The 12,312-nt window shown below is 37.6% G+C and overlaps 1 pseudogene; it reads right to left on the reverse strand.

Annotated features, from left to right (window-relative positions):
- Nucleotides 1-12,312, reverse strand: part of LOC108703348 — a 143,340-nt pseudogene that overhangs the window by 85,490 nt on the left and 45,538 nt on the right.

A 12,312-nucleotide genomic window follows, 5' to 3' on the forward strand; every position in this document is an offset into this window, starting at 1 on the left:
ATGAATTGGCCCCCAAGAGTTTATATACTTCAATGCCAGAAGAGGAAGGGCTGAAGTATATAGAAGAGCTTCTTTTGGAGACTGATTTATATAACGATTTAAGCTATTTTATTTTTTACTGGATTGTTTGAACATTGTACTGAAATAAACTATTTTAGATTTGAAGGAGATTTTTTACTGGCAGCTCCAAAGAAAATGGGTGCTGCAGTAGCTCCTTCATTTGCTAACCTGTTTGCCTCTTCTTGCAACATAAGCATAGGGACAATATAGTTCTATATTTACGGTTTGTGTGGATGATATTTTGGTTATATGTAGGGGATACCTCTCTTTTCTTTGAAATGGTCTCTGAAGCAAACACTAAACATCCCACAATTAAATTTACCTTGGAAACCTCCACAACATAATTGAATATTTTGATGTTACACTTACATTGTATAATGGCAAACTGACCACAACTTTATATAGAAAGGTCACTGACCATAATACCTTGTTAAATGTGCCAAGCTTTTACAAATCTCGGTGCATAAAGGCAATTCCAAAAGGCCAGTTTATGAAGACCAAGAGAATATCCTCAAGCAATGAGGATTACTGGGAAGTAGCATCCATGTTAATTGACATACTTAAAGAGAAGAGGTATGATGAAACTACCCATATAGACACTTTTAAACAGGTGTGGGAGGTTCCCAGAAATGTTTTGTTGTTTGAAAAAACAAGCGATGATTAGGTGTTACACCAAAAAGTATACTGTTGGTAAGTAAGTATACGGAACAAAGCTGTGGTATTGAGAAAATTATTAAAAGGTTTTGGTCTATCCTTAAAGGGGATAAAACATTAGGCAAGATATGCTTATAACCACCATTGTTAAGTTATATAAGAGGCCAAATGTTAAAAGATATTGTCTGTCTAACAGAAACTTGCCACCCCAATAAGATGGAAAGTATTTTTAAAGGAAAAGCAGTGATTGGTACCTTTCCATGCCTTACCTGTGTATGTTGCCCCTCTATTATTAAAGGTGCAGTTGTGCAACACCCTAAGATGGGAAACAGTGTTAAATTAAGACAGTATGACACCGAGGGGGTGGTGTATATGTAAAAATGTGGGAAAGTTTCGACCGACTGCCAGACAATTGAAAGCCAGAATCAAAGAACATAGTGGAGATATAAAGAACTTTAAGCCTAATACAGCACAGATACTCCTGTCTGATGTCATTTTAATATGTCACAACTTAAGCGGTCGCTATTGGAAGTGATCAAGGAACCTCAGAGGGGTGGTGACAAATGGATGCTACTCTTACAAAAAGAAGCACTAATAAAAAAAAAGTTATGCTCATTAGAACCCCAGGTGTTAAATGACCAATTGAGTGTAATACATTTCTTGTAGCTTTGAGTAATCCCTATTTCTTCTCTTAACAGATAGTGCTGCCTATTCGTTTTGAAAACTACTGCATGGTGAGATGCATAATTACTATTTAAAATGAGTGGTATTATTGGCAGCATCCTTGTAGAACCATGTATAGTTTGTGACAGGGTTTAATGATGCCTGGGTTGAGTAGGCCTGTGGCTGCAGTACTGAGGTTGTTTGCCATAATATGACATTTTTTTCTACATTATTAGGGGGTCAATATGGACTGTTGAACAAGTTTGACTAATGGATAGACAGATGAAATATTTGGACCTCATTGTTACATAGTTACATAGTTAAATAGGGTTGAAAAAAGACAAAGTCCATCAAGTTGAACCCCTCCAAATGAAAACCCAGCATCCATACACACACCCCTCTCTACTTTTAATTAAATTCTATATACCCATACCTATACTAACTATAGAGCTTAGTATCACAATAGCCTTTTATATTATGTCTGTCCAAAAAATCATCCAAACCATTCTTAAAGGCATTAACTGAATCACAACATCAACCGGCAGTGCATTCCACAACCTCACTGTCCTGACTGTGAAGAACCCCCTACGTTGCTTCAAATGAAAGTTCTTTTCTTCTAGTCTAAAGGGGTGGCCTCTGGTATGTTGATCCACTTTATGGGTAAAAAGGTCCCCTGCTATTTGTCTATAATGTCCTCTAATGTACTTGTAAAGTGTAATCATGTCCCCTCGCAAGCGCATTTTTTCCAGAGAAAACAACCCCAACCTTAACAGTCTACCCTCATAATTTAAGTCTTTCAACCCTCTAAACAATTTAGTTGCACGTCTCTGCACTCTCTCCAGCTCATTTATATCCCTCTTAAGGACTGGAGTCCAAAACTGCACTGCATACTCCAGATGAGGCCTCACCAGGGACCTATAAAGAGGCATAATTATGTTTTCATCCCTTGAGTTAATGCCCTTTTTTATGCAAGACAGAACTTTATTTGCTTTAGTAGCCACAGAATGACACTGCCCAGATTTAGACAACTTGTTATCTACAAAAACCCCTAGATCCTTCTCATTTAAGGAGATGCCCAACACACTGCCATTTAGTGTGTAACTTGCATTTATATTATATTTGCCAAAGTGCATAACCTTGCATTTATCAACATTGAACCTCATTTTCCAGTTTGCTGCCGTTTCCCAACTAAGAAAAATCATTCTGCAAAGTGGCAGCATCCTGCATGGAACCTATAGTTCTGCACAATTTAGTATCATCTGCAAAAATAGAAACAGTACTTTCAATGCCCACCTCCAGGTCATTAATAAACAAGTTGAAAAGCAAGGGACCTAGTACAGAGCCCTGCAGTACTCCACTAACAACACTGGTCCAATTAGAAAATGTTCCATTTACCACCACTCTGTAGTCTATCTTTTAGCCAGTTCTCTATCCAGGTACAAATACTATGTTCCAGGCCAACATTCCTTAATTTAACCAGTAAACTTTTGTTTGCCACTGTATCAAATGCTTTAGCAAAGTCTAAGTAAATCACATCCACTGCCATCCCAGAATCGAGGTCTCTACTTACCTTCTCATAAAAATAAATTAAGTTCTATTTCTTTATGCGTAAAACCATGCTGGCACAAACTCATAGTATTATGATTTGCTATGAAGTCCAGTATCTTATCCTTTATTAACCCTTCGAGAAGCTTTCCTACCACTGACGTCAGACTAACTGGCCTATAGTTTTGAGGCTGAGAACGGGATCCTTTTTTGAATAGAGGCACCACATTTGCAATTCGCCAGTCTCTCTGCACTATGCCAGATCTCAATGAATCCTGAAAAATTAAGTACAGAGTTTTGGCAATCACGGAGCTAAGCTCGCTAAGTACCCTGGGATGAATACCATCTGGCCCCAGACCTTTGTTAATCTTAACATGTTCTAGTCTCTTTTGAATTTCATCATGTGTGAACCATGCATCATTAGTTGTATTACTAGAATTGGGACTCTTAAGAAGGAAACCTTCACTTATTGGTTCCTTATTTGTGTAGACAGATGAAAAATATGAGTTCAGAATCTGCGCTTTTATTTTGTTTTCATCAACCAGCTGACCCCCCCTATGATAGTAAGGGTCCCACCCCTTCCTGCTTCAATTTTTACTATTAACATATTTAAAAAATAATTTTGGATTTTTTTACTGCTTGCTGCAATATCCTTTTCTATATCAATTTTAGCTTGTCTTATAGCTTCTTTGCATGATTTATTGGCCTCCTTGTACCTTATAAATGATTCGGCTGTCCCAGCTAACTTGAAAGCCTTAAGTCTTTTCTTACCCACCTCAACAGCAACGCTTCTATTGAACCAAAAAGGTTTTGCTTTGCAACGACGTTCCTTGCTTACAAGTGGAATATACTGACAAGTATATTTATTAAGCAGCATTTTAAAGACTTCCCATTTTTGTACTATGTTTAACCCTGTGAAACGCATTTCCCACTTAATATGTTGCATAGATGCCCTTATACTGTCAAAGTTTGCACGTCTGAAATTTAGTGTTTTAGTTACTCCCTTATAGAATCTCAAAGGAGACCATGTTATGATCACTATTCCCTAAATGCTCACCCACACAAATGTTAGAGATGAGTTCAGTATTATTAGTTATTACAAGGTCCAAAAGAGAGTTATTCCTAGTAGGTTCTTGAACGAGCTGGAATAAAAAGTTGTCATTCAGCATATTTACAAACCTACTAGCTTTTTCTGTCTTAGCAAACCCATTACCCTAGTCAATGTCTGGATAATTAAAGTCACCCATAGCAACAACTTGACCCAGCTGTGAAGCCGCTTGTATCTGCAAGAGTAGCTGGGCTTCATACTCGACACTTATACGAGGTGGTTTATAGCATACACCAATGATAATTCTTTTTGTAACCTTTTGCCCTGTCAAAATCTCTACCCAGAGGGATTCTACACCCTCGCCAGTGCCAGCTATGGTTATTTCTTTAGCGCATGGCTTTAATTCAGGCTTTACATACAAACACACTCCTCCACCCTTTTTTTGTCCCTCCTAAAAAGGGTGTAACCATTTAAATTCACAATCCAGTCACATGTTTCATCCCACCAGGTCTCAGTGATACCAATTTTATCATGATTTTTAGAGCATGCAATTAATTCTAGGTTCTAGGATTTAACCTGACAAACTCTGTGCATTTGCCAGCATACAGCGGAGGTTACTACTTTTACTTTTGAAATTTGCATTACTTAGTGGAGAATTATATGTTAAGTTAGTATTATTCTGTTTTCCTTGTAACAGAGGGACCTCCTTAGCTGGTAAACTGTATGCCCCCCTCACTCCTCCCCCAGGATCCCCTGATAACTGGGATCCTGCGTTATATATACTTTGGATACACAGGATTGATTTTCACTTGGACTGATCATGATTGGAATGGCTGGCAAGGCTTTAATTCCTCTGACCAATTGACCTGTGCAAGGGATGGGGCATTCAAATGGGGGTTCATCTAAACCTTTATTACTACCACCCAGTGAGGTAGTGAGGAAACTGCCTATGGTCTCAAGAAATGTTTACCCCAATTTCAGTCATAATAATTGAAAAAATAGGAGAAACACAAAGAATTTGTCTGATAGTTGGAAACAATACATGAACTACAACTCACCTCCATGAATTTTAAAATCTTTCACAGGCACTGAACTGGCAATATCACCAATATGGGAGAGCATGTCTTCAGGAATACCAGTTGGGGGACACGTTATACTTTTTGGCTCACCATCTAAAGTGAAAAATCCTTAAAAAAGCATGAATTAGAGTAATTGTAAATAATCTGTTACCATTAATTTTCTTTACTCCAATTCGCGTACCTGGCCATGGTGAGTCCAACCAGTGTTTTATGTTGAGAATTTTCTTATCTTTGGACCTGGCATAGGCCTCCTCACAAATTCTATCATACTTTGCAATTTCTTCCTGTAAACAAGATATATATTTTGTTTTGTTTTCTTATAGTTTATTTCTTACATTCCTAGATATAAGCAGCATTAGCTAATGAGAACTATGGTAAATGCAACCTTTTACCACTTTTAGAAGAAGAGGATCTTGGAGTCATGAATCTTTCTTATTTAATTATTAATCAAGTAGCTACATGCATACTATTGCAGAATGAAATAACAATCTTTTCTTTGTTTTCAGGTAACAGTATATGAAAAAAGAGGAGACATTTTAAGAAAGAGAGAGAGAGAGAGAATAGAGAACCCCCCCCCATAAATAACATAAAATTCCAACCTAAAAAACCTTTTAATAGTTTCACAAGTTTTCCCTAAAGCTTAGGGTTATTTATTAAAGTCCAATTGTTTTCTGGTCAGAGTTTTAAAGGAAAAAACACAATTTTTCCAGAGGAAAAAAAACCTCGAATTTATTAAACCCCAATGCTGCTAAAAGTCTGAATAAAAAAGTACTCCATCTGAAACCTGCAGAGGTAGATAGCAGATATCCTGTTTACAATTGGAAGAAATCAAGTTTAATACAATAATCTGAAGAATTTGCGGATTTCAGGCGATAATCTGAGTTTTTGAGGCATCAAATCCGAAAATACACTGTACAATTCAGATTTTTTTTCCACACCAGATTTTTTCGAGAAAAATTATTGACAAATACGCTAAAATGTGCACAGGATTTTGGTCGAAGTGGTTTTAAGAAAACAGTGAGACATTTTTGGATTTTAGTAAATAACCCCTTAGATCAGGGATCCCCAACCTTTAGAACCTGTGAGCAACATTCAGAAGTAAATGGGGTTGGGGTCGGGAGCAACACTAGCATTGTTATTGGCCATTTAGTAGCTCATATGTGGATTGTCAACCTACATTGAGGCTCTGTTTGTCAGTACACCTGATTTTTATGCTACTAAAACTTGCCACTAAGCCTGGAATTCAAAAATAAACACCTGCTTTGAGGCCACTGGGAGCAACATCTAAGGGGTTGGAGAGCAACATGTTGTTCACGAGCTACTGGTTGGGGATCACTGCCTTAGATAATCATTGCAAACTCACATACAATCTGAGCCCTTAAATACATTTGTCTGCATGATGGTATGTGTCCCTAACAACTCACTAGTAAGATGGTGGCAGTGAAACATAACCTGTCAAATAAGTTTACATCTTAGGCAAATGTCTGTATATAATTACCTCAGCAACAAGGCCAGCTATGCATTTTCAGGACAAACTCTGCCCCATGTGCACACTGACAGGTTTATGCTATGCATGTCAGTTCTGAAATAAGGTGCAAATTGCAGCATATTGTCATTAACTCTTAGAAAACTCTAAGGGGCAGATTCACTATGTGCCAAATTTGTGCTAGTGTCTGCTTCGCTCACATCGCAACATTTCGCCAGGCGTAGATTCGCCTGGACAACGCTAATTCACTAACATCTGAAGTTGCATCCAGGGTGCCGAACAGTGGCGAAGTAGTGCTAGCATTACTGCGGCAAGGGAAGCAAAGTTGCACTAGCGTTGCCTAAATTTCATACGGCGGGAAGTTAAAGTTGAATGGACGGATATGTTGCAGCCAACCTTAATAAAATAAAATAGAGTTGTTATATTGCCCTACACATGATCCCAATGTATAGTTTATGTGCCCTATGTTAGGAAATGTAGGGGGGGAACCGGGTACCCCAGAAAAAATTTACGATCTTTTGCAGCCTATCACCCTGAAAAATGAAAAGTCGCCAGCGTTTTTTGGGACTTCATGTTCAACTATTTTTTGAGGAAGTCCTATCTACTCTATTGCACTTCGTCTGGTCTGAGGTGGCGAAGGCAAGTCTGGCTCAAGAGGTAACGTTCAGTAAAATCCAAATCTTAGTGAATTTGCGTAGTTACGTCCCTTCGCCAGAACGCAACTTTGCCAGGCGTAAGGAAGCGAATTACCGCTAGAGTCTATCTCCTTCACTAGCAAAGTTACATCTGCGACCGTTAGTAAATCGGCAAAGTAACTAAATGACGTCACACTGGCGAATTTTCGCTTACGTTAGTCACTTGGCCCTTTAGTAAATCTGCCCCTAAGTGTGACTTTAGCCTTAGTCCCTAAAGGCACCATTTGTGGTATTTTACTACAAGCAATTTCCAGGGTAATTTAAAGGGGTGGTTCACCTTTAAGATAGCTTTTAATATTTTACAGAATGGCTTATTGCAAGCAATTCTTCAGTTGGCCTCCAGTTTTTATAGATTTTTAATTATTTGCCTTCTTCTTTTGACTATTCCCAGCTTTCAGATGGGGGTCACTGACCCAGTCTATAAAACAAATGTTCTGTAAGGCTACAAATATATAGTTATAGGTATAGTATTTTTTATTACTTTTTCTCTAAAGATTTAAGCTGCCGGTTTGGATCCTTTAGACCGATTCTTTGGTGGGCATATCGGGAGAAATATCCACTTGTTTGGCGACCTTGCCAAACGAGCTGATCTTATATAGAGTATGGCCACATTTATTCAAATCAATGCATGGTTGCTAGGGTAATTTGGACCATAGCATTGCTAGAACTTAAAACTGGAGAGCTGCTGAATAAAAAGCTAAATAACCCAAAAAGCACAAATAATAAGGAATGATAACTAGTTGCAAATGGTCTCAGAATATCACTCTCTACATCATAAAAGATAATTCAAAGGTGAACAACCCCTTTTAATCTCTGCAACTATCGGTATAAAACTAATAATTCGGTCTGGAAAGGTAACTGAGCATTACATTGGAAAAGTAAGAAAAAATGCTAAGTCAACTCCACCCAAATTTAGGGGCAATTTATGACCTCAGTTGCATTCCTACAAATTTCGCCACAGCCAAATGTGCGTAAACCCCCTTTCATTAAAGGGAACTTATATCAATATGCGCTGTGTGCAGTATAGCACTGTATAGTTGTGTTCAGGACCAGTCAGTCATTCCTGTCTTCTATTCTCAATTGAACATTGCTGCTCCTATAGACACAGGGGAATTCTGGAGCCACTAGAGCCTTCTGACAAGGTGGTGCATAAAGAATCGAGTGCAGCCATCACTCGCACAGTGAACACCAGAAATGATGACAGACTTGTTGCATCCAATTTGTGACAAATGAAAGCCCAGATGCATACATTTTTGGCTAAATGGGCAAAATTGTGTCAGGGCCATCACCCCCTTGCGACCACAAGGACACTGGGTTATGGGAAAAACACTGCATTGTTGGGAAAAACACGGTGATTGTGCTTGAAATTGCATTTTACTCACTGCACTTGGAGATGTAAAATAACCCCTGCATAATCAAAAATTGCAAATCTCTGTGCTGCTGTTTGACCCTTTATATAGTGCAAAATATATATGTTTTGATAGCTTTAGTCTAAATTTTAAGGCTTCACATCAAGTGACTTGAATTCCAGAGATCAACATTGCTGTAATAAACAGCAGAAAATCCTCTACAGGATATTGTCATTTACATTGTAGATTACTACTAAACAAATTATTAAAATAAGGCATTGTTAATCCATGTGTCTCATCTCAAAAGGTTATTTCCTAGAGGGAAAGTTTATGGGGCAGATTTATCAAAGGTTAAAAATAATAATAATAAAAGATTAAAATAATTTGAATTTTGAACTAATTTTTGTGTACTTCGACTAGTCCAAATTCGATTTGAATTTGAAAAAAAAATTAGAAAATTCGAATTTTGAAATTTATCATGTACTGTCTCTTTAAAAATGTGACTTCTAAAACCTGGCGAATTGCTGTTTTAGCCTATGGGGGACCTCCTAGAACCCATCTGGAGTCAATTGGTGGACTTTGAAAAATCAAAGGATTACTTCAATTCGTACCATTCGAATTTGATCGAAAACTAACCTATTCGATCTTAAACAGATATATTCGGACCAAAAAAACTTCAGTTGGTCTTTGAATTCGAATTTCGAAGTTTTTCAAATTCTAAATTCGACCCTTGACAAATCTGCCCCCATATGTATATAAACATTTAATAATTTTATTTGCTTTCAGTTTGACAATATAGCCTTTTTCAATAAAATAAACTGAACATATAAGTAGGAAAACTTTACTCCAAAAATAACAAAATAGTGTTCGATAAAATGAGCTTACTGAAGAACATTCTTAGCATTAAATAGTTGAATTCTAAGTAATATATCTAATGTGAGCAGTGAATAAATAAAAAAGAAATGTTACCTCATCGGAAGCCTCCAGCTTAGGGTCAAACTGGCAGAAGATCTGGTCTAAATCCTTTCGAATCACATTAGCCAGTACATTGAGCCTGCCTCTATAAATCAAACATGAAGAGATACGTTGCCAAGCTATCGGTAAGTAGACTAAGCTGTGTCTGACTGTCTGCAGCATTTTGAACTAATACTTTTAGGACCACAAAAAATCCCATAAGATAAGTATCCAGAAACTGACATAGTAGTGAAACTTTGAACATGTATTGTTCCTCAATGTTAACCCCTTACCCCCCACAGTAACAAACTGCCTGCCATCACCCCCTCCCCACACTGTGCATAAGTGAAAAAGAAGCCCCTGACAAAAAAAAACTGACCCTAAAATGCAGAGCAGTACAGCTGAGTTCCCGGGCACCATCTTCTGCCCAATTGTATTTACGGGTCTCTAAGCTGGCACGAAGCTGATGCGCAGTTGTGCCTAGTCAGGGATCGGCTTCAGCTGTGTATGCTCCCGCAGGCTAATTGTCGGCGTTGAGACCGGAAAAGAATGTGAATGGACAGAAGATGGTGCCTGGGAAACCCGCTGTGCTGCTCTAAATTTTAGGGTAAGGCCACACAAGGAGATTCGGGGAGATTTTGTTGCCTGGCGACTAATCACCTCGTCTTTTGAGCAACTATCTCCCCGAACTGCCTCAGTGTTTTTCCCCATAGGCTACAATAAAAATGCACATGCGGAGATGCGTTTTCAATTGTCACCCAAAGTTACCTCACTGACTAGCTCTTAGGGTCAGGGTTTTTAGGGGCTTCTTTTTGACTAATGCACAGTGTGTTGGGCGATGGAAGGCAGTTATGGGGGGCTTTTGTTACCGGTGGGGTTAGTTCTCCTTTAAAGGACCCTTGATAAATCTGCCCCGTAGTGTCCCTTTAAGAATTAAAATTCTAAAACCTGCTGAATTGGTGTTTTAGCCTATGGGGTACCCCCTACAATTAATTTGGAGTCATTTGGTGGACTTTTGAAAAACAACAATTTTTCAAAAAAATGTTTTTAACTTTTTTTGGGGGTGAAAAACCTTGAATTTAATTTGATTCGAATTTGATTCGAATTTGCAGCTCAATCCTATTCAACCGTTTTTTTAAAAAATTATATTTTTAATAAACTTTGATTGGTGTTTTTTTTTTCGAATTTCGAGTTTATGTGACTTGATGGGAGTTTTTAGAAAGTCCCATAAACTCGAAATTTGACCCTTGCTTAATCTGCCCCTTATTGTGTATAATAATAATAATATGATTCGTTGTGGCCTAAATTGAGCACTTGCATGTTGTAAATTCATACTAAAGTTCCAAACATTTACAAGTTGTAAAACTCAGCGTTAAATATGTGCTTTACATATTTTGTTGCACATGACTACAAACATACCTGTGAGGCATCCCCAGTATGACATATTCCAGTCCCATCTCACTAGACTTGTCTATAATTGCCTTCAATGCTGGGATCATCACCTCACATCCTTCCAACCCAAATCTCTTCTCAGATGACCACTTGCGTGCCAGGAAATCTTCAAACCTAGAGACGGACAATTTGCATTATTGGTTGCACAGAATTTACTGCCAGTAATCAATAGGAATGAAAGACAGAGAAAGGTTTATTATTGCACATTGCTGTCTGTCCACCTACCTGCTTGTCCGTCTGCAGTGGGTAACAAAAATTATGGCAGAAGGGGTTATGTAGAGTCACTATGGAGAAGGGCTACCATACAGCAGAACATGTGGCCCGGACCCCCCTGCTGTATAGTAGTTACACCATTGTTACATAATTTTATTGTGACATAGTCTCCCACAGAATTCTTTTGAAATGTAAGAAGTGGTTTATTCATTTTATTTTTGGAGGTAGTATGACATGATTTCTAACCAGCACCAGGCAGTCGCCTTGATGTTCTCTGTTCTCTGCACCAGATGTGAATGAGTATATATATATATATATATATATATATATATATATATATATATATATATATATATATATATATATACACACACACACACACACACACACACACACACACACACACACACACACATATGTTTGTGAAAGATTCTCATTCATCCAGGTCATGGTATATCTATAGAAGTAAGTCAAATCAACTGGACTTGCTGTGTTTTTTCCTTGAAGACGTTTTACCAGTCATCCAACTGGCTCTCTCAATTCAGAATAACTTGTAAATCTTCCTTCAAGAATATACTTGGAAGGTTTAAGAACACATCAAAGCTCCAATCTTGCTAATATAATCAACATTTAATTAATGACATCATTGTGGATTATGATAAACAGATTATGCTGATTGTAGCAACATTCCAGAGGATATATTCCCGAAGGAAGATTTACAGGTTATTCTGAATTGAGAAAGCCAGTTGGATGATATAAATATATATATATATATATATATATATATATATATATATATATATATATATATATATATATATATATATATATATAGAAAGATGATAAAGCTCGCACTCACAGGGCTTGCAAGGTCAAAAAGTGTTTATTTCAAACAAAAGACGACTAACGTTTCGGCTTGCACTCAAGCCTTTCTCAAAAAAAAAGGCTTTTTTTTTTTTTTGAGAAAGGCTTGAGTGCAAGCCGAAACGTTAGTCGTCTTTTGTTTGAAATAAACACTTTTTGACCTTGCAAGCCCTGTGAGTGCGAGCTTTATCATCTTTCTATACATTTCTTGGGCTTTTTTGCACCCAGGCAACTTTAACCTATTGAAGAG

The sequence above is a fragment of the Xenopus laevis genome, chromosome 7S (genome assembly GCF_017654675.1).
Source record: "Xenopus laevis strain J_2021 chromosome 7S, Xenopus_laevis_v10.1, whole genome shotgun sequence".
Lineage (NCBI taxonomy): Eukaryota > Metazoa > Chordata > Amphibia > Anura > Pipidae > Xenopus > Xenopus laevis.